Source organism: Falco cherrug, chromosome 3 (assembly GCF_023634085.1).
Source record: "Falco cherrug isolate bFalChe1 chromosome 3, bFalChe1.pri, whole genome shotgun sequence".
Lineage (NCBI taxonomy): Eukaryota > Metazoa > Chordata > Aves > Falconiformes > Falconidae > Falco > Falco cherrug.
This window is the reverse complement of record NC_073699.1, coordinates 2,122,718-2,136,822: the sequence shown is the minus strand read 5'-3', so window position 1 is coordinate 2,136,822 and position 14,105 is coordinate 2,122,718.

Sequence of the window (14,105 nt, the reverse complement as noted above, 5' to 3'; positions counted from 1 at the left end):
AATGCTTTTGCAGTATGTCATGACAGTTAAACGTTCTTGAACTGAGAGCACAAATTACACACACACACATGCTTCACCTTCGCTGATCTCCCTGCAACAGCACCACCGAGAAAAGTAGATAGGAAGCTCCATTTTGTTGCCACAGGACATGAATAAATGTCATTGATTTCAATGGGAGTTATTTGTATCCTGCAGCGAGAGACTACCACCCTGGTATCACTGCCACTCTGGCTCTTGGTAGCTGGATCTCTGCAGTAATAGCAGGGCTAATCTTGCTGCCAGTTTTCTTTCTGTTTTTGTTGTTTCGTGCTCTGCTTTTATTGAACCAGCCACTGGTTATTAGGAAGAAACTTTCCCTCTGGCCTGTTATTCCATTATTGTTTATTATGAGGTTTTTTGCACTTCATCTGACACATTTGGTGCCAGTATCTGTCAGAAATGAGGCCCTGGACCAGAGGGACTTCAGGGGTTCAGGATGCTCTGAGAGCTCAGAGCTGCAGAATGGGGAATGCTGCAGATGCAAAAGCAAGAGCAGTACAATATGCACGTTCAGCAGCATGCGGTACCATTCCTGCATTCTGCACATCCTCATTGCTGCAGCTGACAGAGGGGATCTACATTTCCCTCTGTGATCCCGCAGCCATAGAGTTTTCCAGCCATTTCCACTTCAGAGGGCTGCCTTCCCAGCTCTCTTTTCATTGATGTCCCAGCATGCAGGCATGTGCTAATCAGTTTTAGCAGGCTCATCATTTGATTGACTTCAAAGCTGGGAACCCAGTTGCTGCCTCTCTTAAAAGATAAGAAAGACCAGCAGGACAAGGGTTGTTTTGCCTGCCTGTAGTTTGTACTTGTCCTTTGTGGGTAGGTCAGAGATGAAAGTTGATCTGTTTCGTGTAACATTTGTCTGATTTCTTTCAGTCACTGTTGGATTAGCTTCTCACATCTTTGTCCAGAAAATGTTTTTTCATCACCTTGTAACAAAACCTCCTTCCCTGGTATCACACATTTGTATTGAAGAAGTGTTGCCTTTCCTTTTTGAGTGTCTAAGTCTGAACAATAACACTGATCTGCCATGGAATTTACTCTTTCCAAAGGGAAGCAGAATAAGAAGGTCCTGTACAAAAAGTACAGTCGTCAGAACAGTCTCCACAGCCAAAACCTCCTGTGCAACAGGCTCTTTCCATGGCAACATCTTGCAGATGGTTGAATTTCAGCAGTTATCTGTGCTGACACTTTCATTATTCTGCACTGGAAGAACAGAATTCTTAGACATTAAATGATCTTAAATATGAACACAAGTAATATCCTGAACAACTCAGAAATGGAAAATTTAAACAACTTTCTTTTTACCTATCATGAACTCAGAGGTGTGAGTTTTCCAAGGTGCAGTGAATTTTTTATAGCAAGTAATTTATTCTAGGACTATTTTCCTCCCTTCCTCTTCATGAACCAATGACAATTATCTCTTATTTATTTATTTATTCTTCATGTGCTAGATACATACCTTCACCCCTTTGGTTTTGGTGTACAAGCCATTTTGCACATAACTTTTTGCAAGTCTTTTGCAGAAGTCCGAGATTTCTGTGTTTCAGGGAATCCTCTGACACGGGGGACACTCTCTTTGATGACTTTTGATGGAATGACTACTGTTACTAACTCAGCCAGCTGGAACTGTGGTCAGAAAACTGGTTCCTATCTTCTTCTAACCAAGGCATTCTGTCCACACCAACATGACTTCCAGCAGCTGAGCTAGGACTAGTCTTGGCATGGGTTCAAACATCATAGTTTTGCTTCCTGACTTTCTTGTCATGCACTTGAGGCCTCCAAGTGATAGATGCTGTTCCTGTTCTTGTATCTCTTTCACTTTTGGGATTTTCAAAGGGAAACAACCAACTTAAACTATTTTTTTTCCCAAACAGCAGGCAGAAGAAATGGAAAATTATAAAAATGTCCTTTGAAAAACAGATTTGCCTAGCATGGAGTAACGCTGTATGCACACACTGCCCATGTCTGTGCTGGAAAGGGAAAGGTGACTAAAGATTAAGCAAAAGAGTGGAAAACAAATTCAAATGAATCTCAGAGTTGCATAGGCATGAAGAAATGCATAAGCCTTTTTGGGGTTGGTGACTCACATGGGTGAAGCTTAATTTCTGGGTGGGGATACAGAGGAATTACACTACTTTTTTCCTCCCAGTATGGTGCTAGTATTCATAGTCCCAAGTGATCCTGAAAAATAAAGAGCTGAGAGAGAAAGAGACCCCACTTTTTCTCTAGAATGAGGGGGAAAAAAAAGTTTTCCTGCTATATATTTTCTTCTCTCCACCCCCTCCCCTCACTTCATGCTATCAGCATCACCATTCATGCCTATATCCCCTCTTTTGAGGAACTTGCTTTGTGTCAGACTGCTATGATTAGAGGTTTCTTTAGCTTAACAGCCTGGCTCATTAACAATTTTTAAGATTTGAGTCATACGGTTTGCTCAGTGACATCTCTCTTCCCCTTGGCTCCCCTTCTCCCACGCTTCGTTTAAAGGTTTCTCGATGTCGGTCCGCCGGATGTTTCCAATCCAGAGCACAGGACAGACATTGTGTGAATTACATACGTTGAACACTGAAGTTCAAGAGAGCTATGACATACGCTGAATGGCTGGTGTTCAGGGGTTATTTGACAGGAAACATCTTGATGAAGGACCTCTCCTTTCCGCCAGCCTGCTATTTTGTGTCTGCTCTTGGGGATGAAGAGCAACCCCAGCCCAGACAGGGCCCCTCTGTCCGACCACTGAACCAAACTCCTCACTTGTTTCCAGTTGCTTTGACTAGACAAGAAACAGCAGAGCTAATGGGCAGAAGGGGATATTAATTTGCATTTGAATACAGCCCAACACAGTTACTCAATGTTACTGCTGGGTAATGGGAAAATTAAGCTAAAAGGGAGTTAGCATATGGAAAAGAAATGTAGCTGATGCTGAGAAGACAGACTGCAGTTGCAGTGAATTAGCAGCCACAGCTGTTATGTGGGATGCCTTACCGCTCTCAGGGCAAGTAGAGTTGAAAAAGTAAATATTCCCTTTTACACACGTTGTTATGCAGTGTGGAATAGCTGGCAAATGAAATCAACCGATCTGAAAAAAAAAAAAAAGGTGGGGGTGGGGGGACGTGATGTAGCTGCGATAGTAAAAGTCTAGTGATGAAAAAGCCATGCAAGGGGAGGTATCCTGCCCTCCTTAGAGAAGCAATAAAACCCATAGAAATGTTTCCTTCCATTTGCAGTGGGCCACCACTGTTTTCCGGGAGTGAGTGTGGCTAATCACAGCAGCTCTCCCTGAGTCAGACAGAGCCGGGAGCCAGACCTTTATACATGTTGCAGTTGTGTTATTGTAGCTGAGAGCAATACGTGGTTACTTGTCTCTGAGCTATTGCTTTCCTTTATTCCCCCTTTTCTCAAAGTCTTAGTTTCCTTTCCTGGCCAAGGATGTGACCGGAGTGACCCCATGAGCTACTTCTTGTCCCAGGAAAATCAGGGGGTGGGTTGACATGGGAAGGGTTCACACAAGCAGCTTGCTTGCTACTCTAACATTTCATTTAGCCCTGCTTTGGTCTGTAGCATTCACTGCCATGCTCTCGCTGGGGCATGGACACGCTACAGAGTAATGTGGAAAGGCACAATGTTCTCCCCCTATTTTCTTTCAATTCTTTTTGTGCTTTTTTAGTCAGTGAAGAGATACCCTCTTGAATAAACTCTAATCTTACACAATCCCACACAGACATGCTCACCCTTTTTCTTACAGTACAAACTCTAGTCAGTGTTGCTTTTTCAAACTGGCTAAAATTTGCATTAATAAGCCAAACTTTTTTAATGGTACTAAGACCCCAAAGTGTTCAATGTAGTGCTCAACTAAAACTTTAGAGTACTTGTTGAATTTTGTCACATGTTCCAGAGAAATTAACAGTTATGGAGATGTTTGAATATTATTTTTTTTCCAAAGCAATGCCTAGGATTTAGGTACATATCTATCAGCAGTACTGTGTGTGGTTAAATACGTTGCATGGCTTTGAACCTCTCAGGTGTGACTTTAAAGGGATATTGTCTGTGCTTCTTACTGGTTATATCAGATGAACCCTACTTCAGTCCTTTGTTAGCTTTGCTGATCTCAATTAGAAATAATTAAAGTTTTTATCTGGTTCACATTTAGTAGCTTTGTTTAGCTCAGTTTTTACATTTGTTTTGTTTTTGTGTTTGGTTGATGGGGTTTTGTTTGTTTGGTTTTTGGTTGGGTTTTTTTGTGTTGGGTTTTTTTTTGTTTGTTTGGGTTTTTTTGGGTTTTTTGTTTTTTAACAGAATATTTGCTTCTGAAGCTTGTTCCATGCTGCTGTTCACCCAGCATTATTATTAACGATTTTTTTCTGGGGGTTCACTACCTCCCTCATAAATCATTACATTCCTATTTAGCAAATTTAATAACAGGATCTGGTTTCAATCCTCCCTACACAGAAAAGCCACTTCAGCTTTTCATTCGGACGAGGAACTTGATGGAATGCGCCTGGTGCTTGGAGCAGCTCCCAGCCCTCAAAGCAGCTCCTTGCTGGGGCCAGCCATGCTGCCCGGGGCTGTACACTGCAAGGATGTGGGCCTTCCTCACCTCTGCTGTTGGAGAAAGAAAGGGAAAGAAGGAAGAAAAAAGGCAAAAAAACCCCAACTACTTTCACTATGCTAAAGAAAGGAAGAAAGCATTCAGGTACCAAGGTGAAAAATCCTGAAAATTCTGAAACTATCAAAAGTTGCTAAAGGGATGGATTTTGAATAATTACAGTATGTGCATTAAAACATGTTTATGTACAAAGCCAGCACAGTCACATTATCTGGACTTTTGAGCCTGCCTATATACTTCCAGAGAGGAAGATATTCCAATATGTCCATATCATCTTATGGACACAGAGCAGCAAAAAGACTGGGAGCAGTTCACATCTCCATCATGAACTGCAGGTAGGTATGAGGACATGTTACACTGAAGTGAGGAAGAGGAAAAATTCAGCAATGAAGCTAGTCCTCAGTGAACACCTCTCCCATTTCAGGTACCCAGCCATCATTCATTGCAGTGCATCACCATTCATGCATTAGGGCAAGTGCAGGCTTACAGGCATTTATTAAGGCATAGCTGAAATACATCCAATAATTTTCTTACCCCATAATAATAATATTTTCAGGTAGGCATTCCTCTAAAGCTAGTTGATATCTAGATATAAGTATGTACATAGGCTTTGGGCTTACTGTAACACACCTTGATCTGACCCATTCAGTGCTTGGCCTTGACTTCCACTGACACTAGCACAGAAGCTCCTTGGTAGCTCATGAGGTCCCTAGTGCCATGCCAGCTGAACATCTCACCTTCTTGGACCTGTTTTTCCCCCCGGGAGTTAGGGAAGAGGTATCCTCCCAGTTTCTCCCAGAACCCTGTCTTTCCCCTCTCTTATCAAGCCTTACCTGGGCTAGAAAAGGTACGGTATGAGACCACTCATTTTCCCAGTCCCATTTTCAGCTATGTGTGACCACCTTCACAACACCCTGCAACACAGCTCACCAGTGCTGACAGTCTCCCTCTGGCACTCTCAGTTTGGGCAGAGGTTTGATTCAAAATCCATTACAGCCCATTAAAGATCCTCTTTGATTTCAAAGCACTTTGCGTTTAGGCTTCTTTCCCATCTAACAGGAATCCCTTCCAAATCAGCTCCAAGGCACATCGGTTGAATGCTGTGCAAAGGGTTTTCTAGTGCCAGTTTGAGCTCTGTGGGTATTAAAGAGCACAACATAATACTTGACTTTCAGTCAGTCACATTCTGCCAGCACTTGCATTTTGAAGTAGAAGAGAGGGGAAAGGGGAGATAATCTCTCATGTAAATGTATGAAGCGTGCACCATTAGAACATAAGGACACCATAATACTATCTTATTAAAATTATCATTGTAATGAAAATGGATTATTTACTTTGTAACCCATAATGCTTTCCCAGAAAGTAGTTTCTGGATATAATTTTCAGTTTTCTTTGAACCAGATGCATCCCTGACCGCAGTTGTTCTTATAGCTCACAGATGTTGCCACTTCCAGGCCTCCACAGCAGAAGGGAATATCAGGAAGAGCAAGAGGGATAAAAACAGGCTTCTGAGCTGGTCAGAATCACAGGTCTGGTGTCCATAGGCAGGACAAGAGCTCACCTGCATGTGCAGATGTTTGGCTTGCCAGGAACTTACTGACTTCTCCATCCTGTGCCACTGCAGATGACATAGAGGAGCAGAAAGTAGGAAGCCCCTGACCTGGCAGGTTTTCCCATTGTACATCAACATCATACAGCTGCCCTTCAAGGTCCAGTTATATCCAGCAATTAAGAGAGTTGTTGGGGTTAACAAGGAAGAATGGCTTTATATATCACACTTAAAACTCTTTCTTGTGGCTTTGGTCTTTCTTAGAGTCTGGATACAAACAACTAGGAAGCCCACCTGGCTTGGGTGCATTAGGAACTGATGAATAACCTTCTGAAAGCTCAGCTTGTATGTGGACAACACAAAGACCAAATCGCAAGCAAAGTCTTCTCATCCCCTGACATACAGGCAGCTCTGTAATCACAGCCTGGGTGACACTACTGTGCCAGGCAAATCAGAATCACAGAATCATTTAGGTTGGAAAAGAACTTTGAGATCATCAAGTCCAACCATTAACCCAGGACTTCCAAGTCCACCACTAAACCAAGTCCCTAAGCATTGCATCTACACATCTTTTAAATACCTTCAGGGATTATGATTCAACTACTTCCCCGGGCAGCCTGTTCCAATGTTTGACCACCCTTTCAGTGAAGAATCTTTTCTTAATATCCAGTCTAAACCTCCCATGGTACAACTTGAGGCCTTTTCCTTGCTATTTCCTCTTGTCCTATTGCTTGTTATCTGGGAGAAGAGACTTACCCCCAGCTGCCTACAACCTCCTTTCAGGTAGCTGCAGAGAGCAATAAAATCCCCTCTGAGTCCTCTCCGGACTGAACAGCCCCAGTTCCCTCAGCCTCTCCTCATAAGACTTGTTCTCTAGACCCTTCACCGGATTCGATGCTCTGCTCTGGACATATTCCAACACCTTTACATCCCTCTTGAAGTGGGAGGCCCAAAACCGAACACAGTATTCGAGCTGCAGCCTCACCAGCACTGAGTACAGGACAATCACTGCCCCTGTCCTGCTGGCCACACAATTTCACATGCAAGCCATGACACTGTCAGCCTCCTTGGCCACCTGGGCACACTGCTGGCTCATGTTCAGCCGGCTGTCAACCACCACACCCAGGTTCTTTTCCTCAAGGCAGATTTCCAGCTGCTCTGCCCACTACATGCCTCTACTGTTGCATGGGGTTGTTGTGACCCAAGTGCAGGACCTGGCACTGAGCCTTGTTGAACCTCATACAGTTGGCCTTGGCCCACCAATACAGCCTGTCCAGGTCCCCCTGCGGAGCCTTCCTATGCTCAAGCACATAAACACTCCTGCCCAACTTGGTATCTACAAATGCTCTGAGAGTGCACTTGATCTCCTTATTCAGATAATCAATAAAGACATTAACCAGGACTGGCCCCAGTACTGAGCCCTGGGGCACACCACTTGTGACCGGCCACCAGCTGGATGTAACTCCATCCACCACCCCTCTTTGGGCTCGGCCATCCAGCCAGGTTTTAACCCAGCACAGAGCACACCCATCCGAGCCATGAGCTGCCAGTGTCTCCAGGAGATGCTGTGGGAGATGGTGTCAAAGGCTTTACTGAGGTCCAGGTCGACAACATCCACAGCCTTTCCCTCATCCACTAGGCAGGTCATCTTGCTGTAGAAGGAGATCAAGTTCATCAAGCAGGACCTGCCTTTCATAAACCCATACTGGATGGGCCTGATGCCCATGTTGTCTGCATGTGCCATGTGACGGAGCTCAGGATGATCTGCTCCATAACCTCCCCAGCACCAAGGTCAGGCTGACAGGCCTGTAGTTCCCCAGATCCTCCTTCCTGCCCTTCTTGCAGATGGGCATCACATTGCCTGACCTCCAGTCTTCTGGGACCACTCCAGTTAGCCGGGACTGCTGATAAATGATGGAGAGCAGCTTGGCAAGCTCCTCCACCAGCTCCCTCAGTACCCTCAGGTGCACCCCATCTGCTCCATAGACTTGAGCACATCTAAGTGGAGCACCAGGTCACTGTTTCCTCCTGGGCTGTGGGAACTTCATTCTGCTCTTCCACATCCCTGTCTTCCAGCTCAGGGGGCTGAGTACCCTGAAGATAACTGGTCTTACTATTAAAGACTGAGGCAAGGAAAGCATTGAGTACCTCAGCCTTTTCCTCATCCTTCGTGGCAGCGTTCCCCACCGCATCCAATAAAGGATGCAGACTGTCCTTGGCCCTCCTTTTGTTTCTAATGCATTTGTAAAAAACATTTTTTGTTATCTTTTATGGCAGTGGCCACCCTGAGTTCTGTCTGGGCTTTCGCCTGTCTCATCTTCACCCCGCCCAACCTTGTGACATCCTTATAGTCCCCCAGAGTTGCCTGCCCCTTCTTCCAAAGGTGGTAAACTCTCCTTTTTCCCTGAGTTCCACCCAAAGCTCTGTTCAGACAGGCGTCTTCTTCCCAACTGGCTCATCTTTCATCACATGGGGATGGCCTGCTGTTCTGGTTTAACCCCAGCCAGTAACTAAGTACTTAACTCTATCCCAGCTGAAACCGGGACACCTGCACCATTAGCTACCTTCCTGAGGAATTTCCAGCCTTCCTGGATCCCTTGGCCCTTCAGAACTATCTCCTGAGGGAATCTGTCAACCAGGCACTTAAAGGGGCCAAAGTCTGCCCTCTGGAAGTCCAAGGTAGCTGTTCTGCTGACCCCCCTCCTTACTTCTCTGAGAATCAAAAACTCTATCATCTCATGGTTGCCATGCCCAAGAGGGCCTCCAACCACCACATCACCCACCAGCCCTTCCCTGTTTGTAAGCAGCGGGTCCAGCGGGGCACCTCCCCTGGCTGGTCACTGGCCAGCTGTGTCGGGAAGGTCCCTTCCACACACTCCAGGAACCTGCCAGCCTGTTTCCTCTCTGCTGTGTTGTATTTCCAGCGGACATTCAGTAGGTCCAACTGCCCCATGAGAACAAGGCTAGTGATCTTGAGACTTCTGTCAGCTGCTTGTAAAATGCTTCATCTGCCTCTTCATCCTGGCTGGGTGGTCTAGAACAGACTCCCACCAGGATATCTGCCTTGCTGGCCTTCCCCTGATTCTTGCCCATAAACACTCAACCCAGCTGTCACCATCATTCAGCTCCAGGCAGTCAAAGCACTCCCTGACACACAGGGCTACCCCACTGCTTCTCCTTCCTCGCCTGTCCCTCCTGAAGTTTGTAGCCATCGATTGCAGCACTCCAGCCATGAGTTATCCCAGTATGTTTTCCATGATGGCAACAATGTCACAGCCTTCCTGCTCCATGATGGCTTCCAGCTCCTCCTGTTTGTTGCCTGTGCTTCAGGCATTGGCACAGATACATTTCAATGGTGCTATTGATCTCGCCTCCACCCCTGGCGTGCTGCCCCCAGGCTCATCTTTAATAAGCTTTGGTTTATTTCCTCCCCCCTTCCAATCTAGTTTAAAGCTCTGTCAATGAGCCCTGCTAACTCCTGACCTAGGATCCTTTTTCCACTTTCGGGCAGGTGAACCCCACCAGATGCCAGCAGGCCTGCTGCCATGTAAACTGACCCATGATAAAATCCCTGAAATTTAACCAGCGACAGCAGGCCCGGAGCCAGATATTGATCTGTATGACCTTCCAATTACACGCCCCATCATTCCCTGAAACTGGCAGGATGGAAGAAAACACTACTTGTGCTCCTGATCCCTCAGCCAGTCACCCCAAGGCCCAAGGCCCTGCGGTCTCTATTTATTCCTTTCAGACTTCTTGTCATCTGGACTTCGTCATTGCCCACTTGGAAGACCAGTAATGGGCAGCAATCAGAGGGCCATACCAGGCAAGGGAATTTTCTAGTAACATCCCTTACGCGGTCCCCAGGGAGGCAGCAGACTTCCCTAGAACCTCAGAGATTTTTTTCCTAAGTGCCCTAGAAAAGAACAAGATAAAGGAGAAAGTGACAGGAGTTCAGGAAGGAAATTCATCTTTCAAGACCCTCCTAAACCCAAGGGAGCTGCATCTACGTCTTTCCATGACTGCAGGCTGAAGCAACACAAGGGAAGACAACTGTGCAAATCTGCTTCTTGTATTTCAAAGCACACACGTGGACACATTTCACATGCGGTCCCCAACGGGGCTGACGCTGTGGCACGGGTACCGTTAGCAGAAGAGCTGTCGTCCATCAGTAGCAGATTCCTGCCAGCTGGCAGCAGCTTTCTTTACCACCAGGAGGGCCAGGGAGGGCACTGCTATTATTGCCAGCTCTGGACTGGGTATCAACTGCCTGTCTTACTCTTCCCAGTGCAGCTTACACAGCATTACTCAGACACTGTCAAGCCTGCACAGAGCCCAACAGCCAGATGAAGCACTGCATGAACTCGTTAGGTGGCAGAGCACAGAGCTGCAACCTCGTACTCCCTCAAAGGCTGGAAGTGAGCACCCACTGCCTAGCTTTGTGTGCAAAGCCTGATTTGCCTATGAATATTTCAGCAATCTGAACAGCTGTGTTCAATCATATCTGACTGTGATGTGAACTCCTGAGTACACAGCAATGATCTGTGCAATTTCATCATCCAGTAATTGGCAGCCATACTGTCTAAGGGGCTCTGAGCTCCTGACCAGTACTGGCACTTTCCTGAGCTCAGTTCCCTGGACCACAGAAAACTCCCTGAAGTGTTGTGGTTTAACCCCAGTAGGCAGCTCAGCCCCCCACAGCAGATCACTCTCTCCCCTTTGCCCCTGATGGGATGGGAGAGAGAATCAGAAGACTAAAGGTGAGAAAACTCATGGGTTGAAATAAAGTTTAATAGGAAAAGCAAAAGCTGCACACATAAGCAAAGAAAAATAAGGAATTATTTCACTACTTCCCACGGGCAGGCAGGTGCTCAGCCATCCCCAGGAAAGCAGGGCTCCATCATGCATAATGGTTACTTGGGAAGACGAATGCCTTCACTGTGAACATCACTCCCTTTCTCCTTCACCCCCACAACTTTTATATGCTGAGCAGAATGTGATATGGTATGGAATATCCCTTGGGTCGGTTGGGGTCAGCTGTCCCAGCTTCGTCCCCTCCAAACTTCTTGTGCCCCTCCCCCCCCCCCCCCCCCCGCCCCCCCGCCTGCTCACTGGTGGGGGGCAGGGGTGAGAAGCAGAAAAGATCTTGATGATGTGCAAGCGCTGTTCAGCTGTGGTGGTTTGACCCTGGCTGATTGCCAGATGCCCATGAAAACTGCTCTGTCACTCCCCTCCTCAGCCAGACAGGGGAGAGAAAACATAACAACAGGCTCGTGGGTCATGATAAGGGCAAGGAGACCACTCAGCACTTCCTGTCACGGGCAAAACAGACTCGACTTGGGGAAAATTAGTTTAATTGATTACTATTCAAATCAGAAAAACACTTTCCCCCCACCCCTCCCTTATTCTTGGGCTTAATTCCTAATTTCTCCACATCATCATCCCCCCCACCCTGCCCCGAGCGGCCAGGGGGATGGGAATGGGGCTGCGGTCAGGTCATCACATGTTGTCTCTGCCATTCCTTCCTCCTCACACTCTTCCCCTGCTCCATCGTGGGGTCCCTGCCACAGGAGACAGCTCCCCATGAACTTCTCTAGTACGAGTCCTTCCCGCAGGCTGCAGTTCTTCAGGCGCAGCCCGCTCCAGTGTGGGTCCCCCGCGGGGCCACAGGCCCTGCCCGGAGCTGCCCCGGCGCCGCTGCCCGCGGGTCACAGCCCCCTGCGGGCACCCCCTGCCCCGGGGGGGGCCCTGCCCGGGCTGCGGGGGGGGAGCTGCTCCCCCGGGGGCTCCGCGGGCCGGGGGCGCCGCGGGCTGGGGGGGAATCTCTGCTCCGGGCCGGGAGCGGCTCCGGCCCCTCCGGCGCTGCCCGGGGGCTGCAGGGCCGCGGCTCCCACACAGCTCGCTCCTCTCTCTCTGGCACAGGTTTTTTTTCTTTTTCTTTTTAACATGCTATGCCAGAGGCACTACCAATGTCACCGATGGCCTCGGCCTTGGACAGCAGCAGGCCCACCTTGGAGCCAGCTGGCATTGGCTCCATTGGACATGAGGGAAGCTTCTGGTGTCTGCTCACAGAAACCACCCCGGTAGACCATCCACTACCAAAACCTCTCCATGCAAACCCACTACACCAGCAATAACTGAAACATCACTATGTTGTCACCACTGGTTTGATCACAGATCTAAACCAGCACCATACAAGCTATTATGAAGGTAATCAACTTGATCCCGGACAAACCCAGTACACTCATGTACAAGAACTGGGCATCAAAAACAGGCCAAGGCTGAGGCAACAGAGGGAGAGTCAGTTTCACCAGGTTATTCCAGCTACAAAGATTATAAAAGACCATTGGAAAGATTACACTATATTTTGGCCCAGGCAAGGTCAGCCCTCCACTGGTCGTTTGTCACCAGCTGTGCTGGGGCACTAAGTCCCCCCTGTCCTGCCTCGCAAAGCCCCAGCCATTCTGTGAGTATGGCAATAAAAGGGGACGTCAACCAACAGCCACATTCTGACTTTTCCAGTAAATTGAGCATGAATCTTAAGTCACAAGAAAGCTTTTAGATTAGGCTGACAATATAATAAAAACTTTAATGGAATTGTGTTATTTAAAGGTGAAAGCAATTTATGAGACAAAAGAAGAATTGGAGGAAAATTTTCTTCCCATGAAGATGACCCCAGCTGCTGCCTACTCATGGCTACATATCCCTTCCACCTTCTCTTTACGCTGCGGCTGTATCCAGGCTTGCACTAGCTCAGCAAAGCCTTTGGCACAGCTGCTGCCCTTGCTGCTCTGACAGGTGATCCAGCATTTAGTTTTTCTGCAGTTAAGATGACGCCAGAAATTGCCTATTGTCCTTTCATAGCTTTGTGAAGCCCTTGCAGGATGCTTGTAGCCATATGAATCTCAGCTCAGTGGCATGCTTACAACCTCACTTGAGATTGCAAGCCTGCCCCAGCTCCTACTGCACATGTCTGTGTGTGAGTCCTGACAGGACATAGAGGCAGGCTGGTGATAAAATGTGCCTTTGTACTGACATGCCTTTTCTCTTCTTCCAGGGGGTAAAACTAATTGCATTTGGGCCTCTCCTCTGTACGCCTCCGTGCAATCTGTTGCACAGAGACAGGATGGATGGGGAGCTTTCAAAGGGGTGCTCTTCCTCACTTCTTTTCACTTGCAGTGAAGAGGTCTACAAATCCTGCCACGAGCACAGCTCTTGCACTTCAGCTCTTCCTGTGCTGCCTACTGGAAGGCAGTAGGAGCAAGCACTTAAACAAGGTACATGCTGCTACCAGGGTTTGAGGCTTGTTTTCCTTAAAAATTTGAGCCCATGTTAAAAATAGAGGTTCTTTTAGACTATGTGGTGCCCATGTATTTGATGTGTGGAACATGTCCTGATATGAACCCAGTGGCTATTCAAACCTGAAAAGGTTTTGTTCGTTGTGTTTATTTGAGAGAGCTACAAGAGCCTCTCCCCGTATCCTGCCTGCATGGCTTGCTGCCCTTCCTGAGAGCTCATTAGACAATTGAATTGCACATAGGACCTGACCAGAAGCCCACTGGAGCTGGCGAATGATTTTCCATTGATCCAAGCCCTTGAACTGCAGTGATACAGGTGAAGAAAACTGTGGAGAGTTTCTACTTTCAACCTATTATGGCAATATTTGAATTTCCCTGCTTTGCCTCCTTTTTTTTCTTTTATCTTTTTTGGACATTGAATGATCTGGTTCAGACAGATTTCCCCTCCATAACTCTGCTTGCATTTATAAATGCAGTTGCTAGTAGGGGGAAGATCAGCTACAGGCAGAAATCAAGGCAAACCAGCAGTAAATGGAGCTTTCTTTAACACACCAGCAGCTAGGATAGAGGGAGTGAACCACAAACTATTACAAGAATAATCACAGTATTA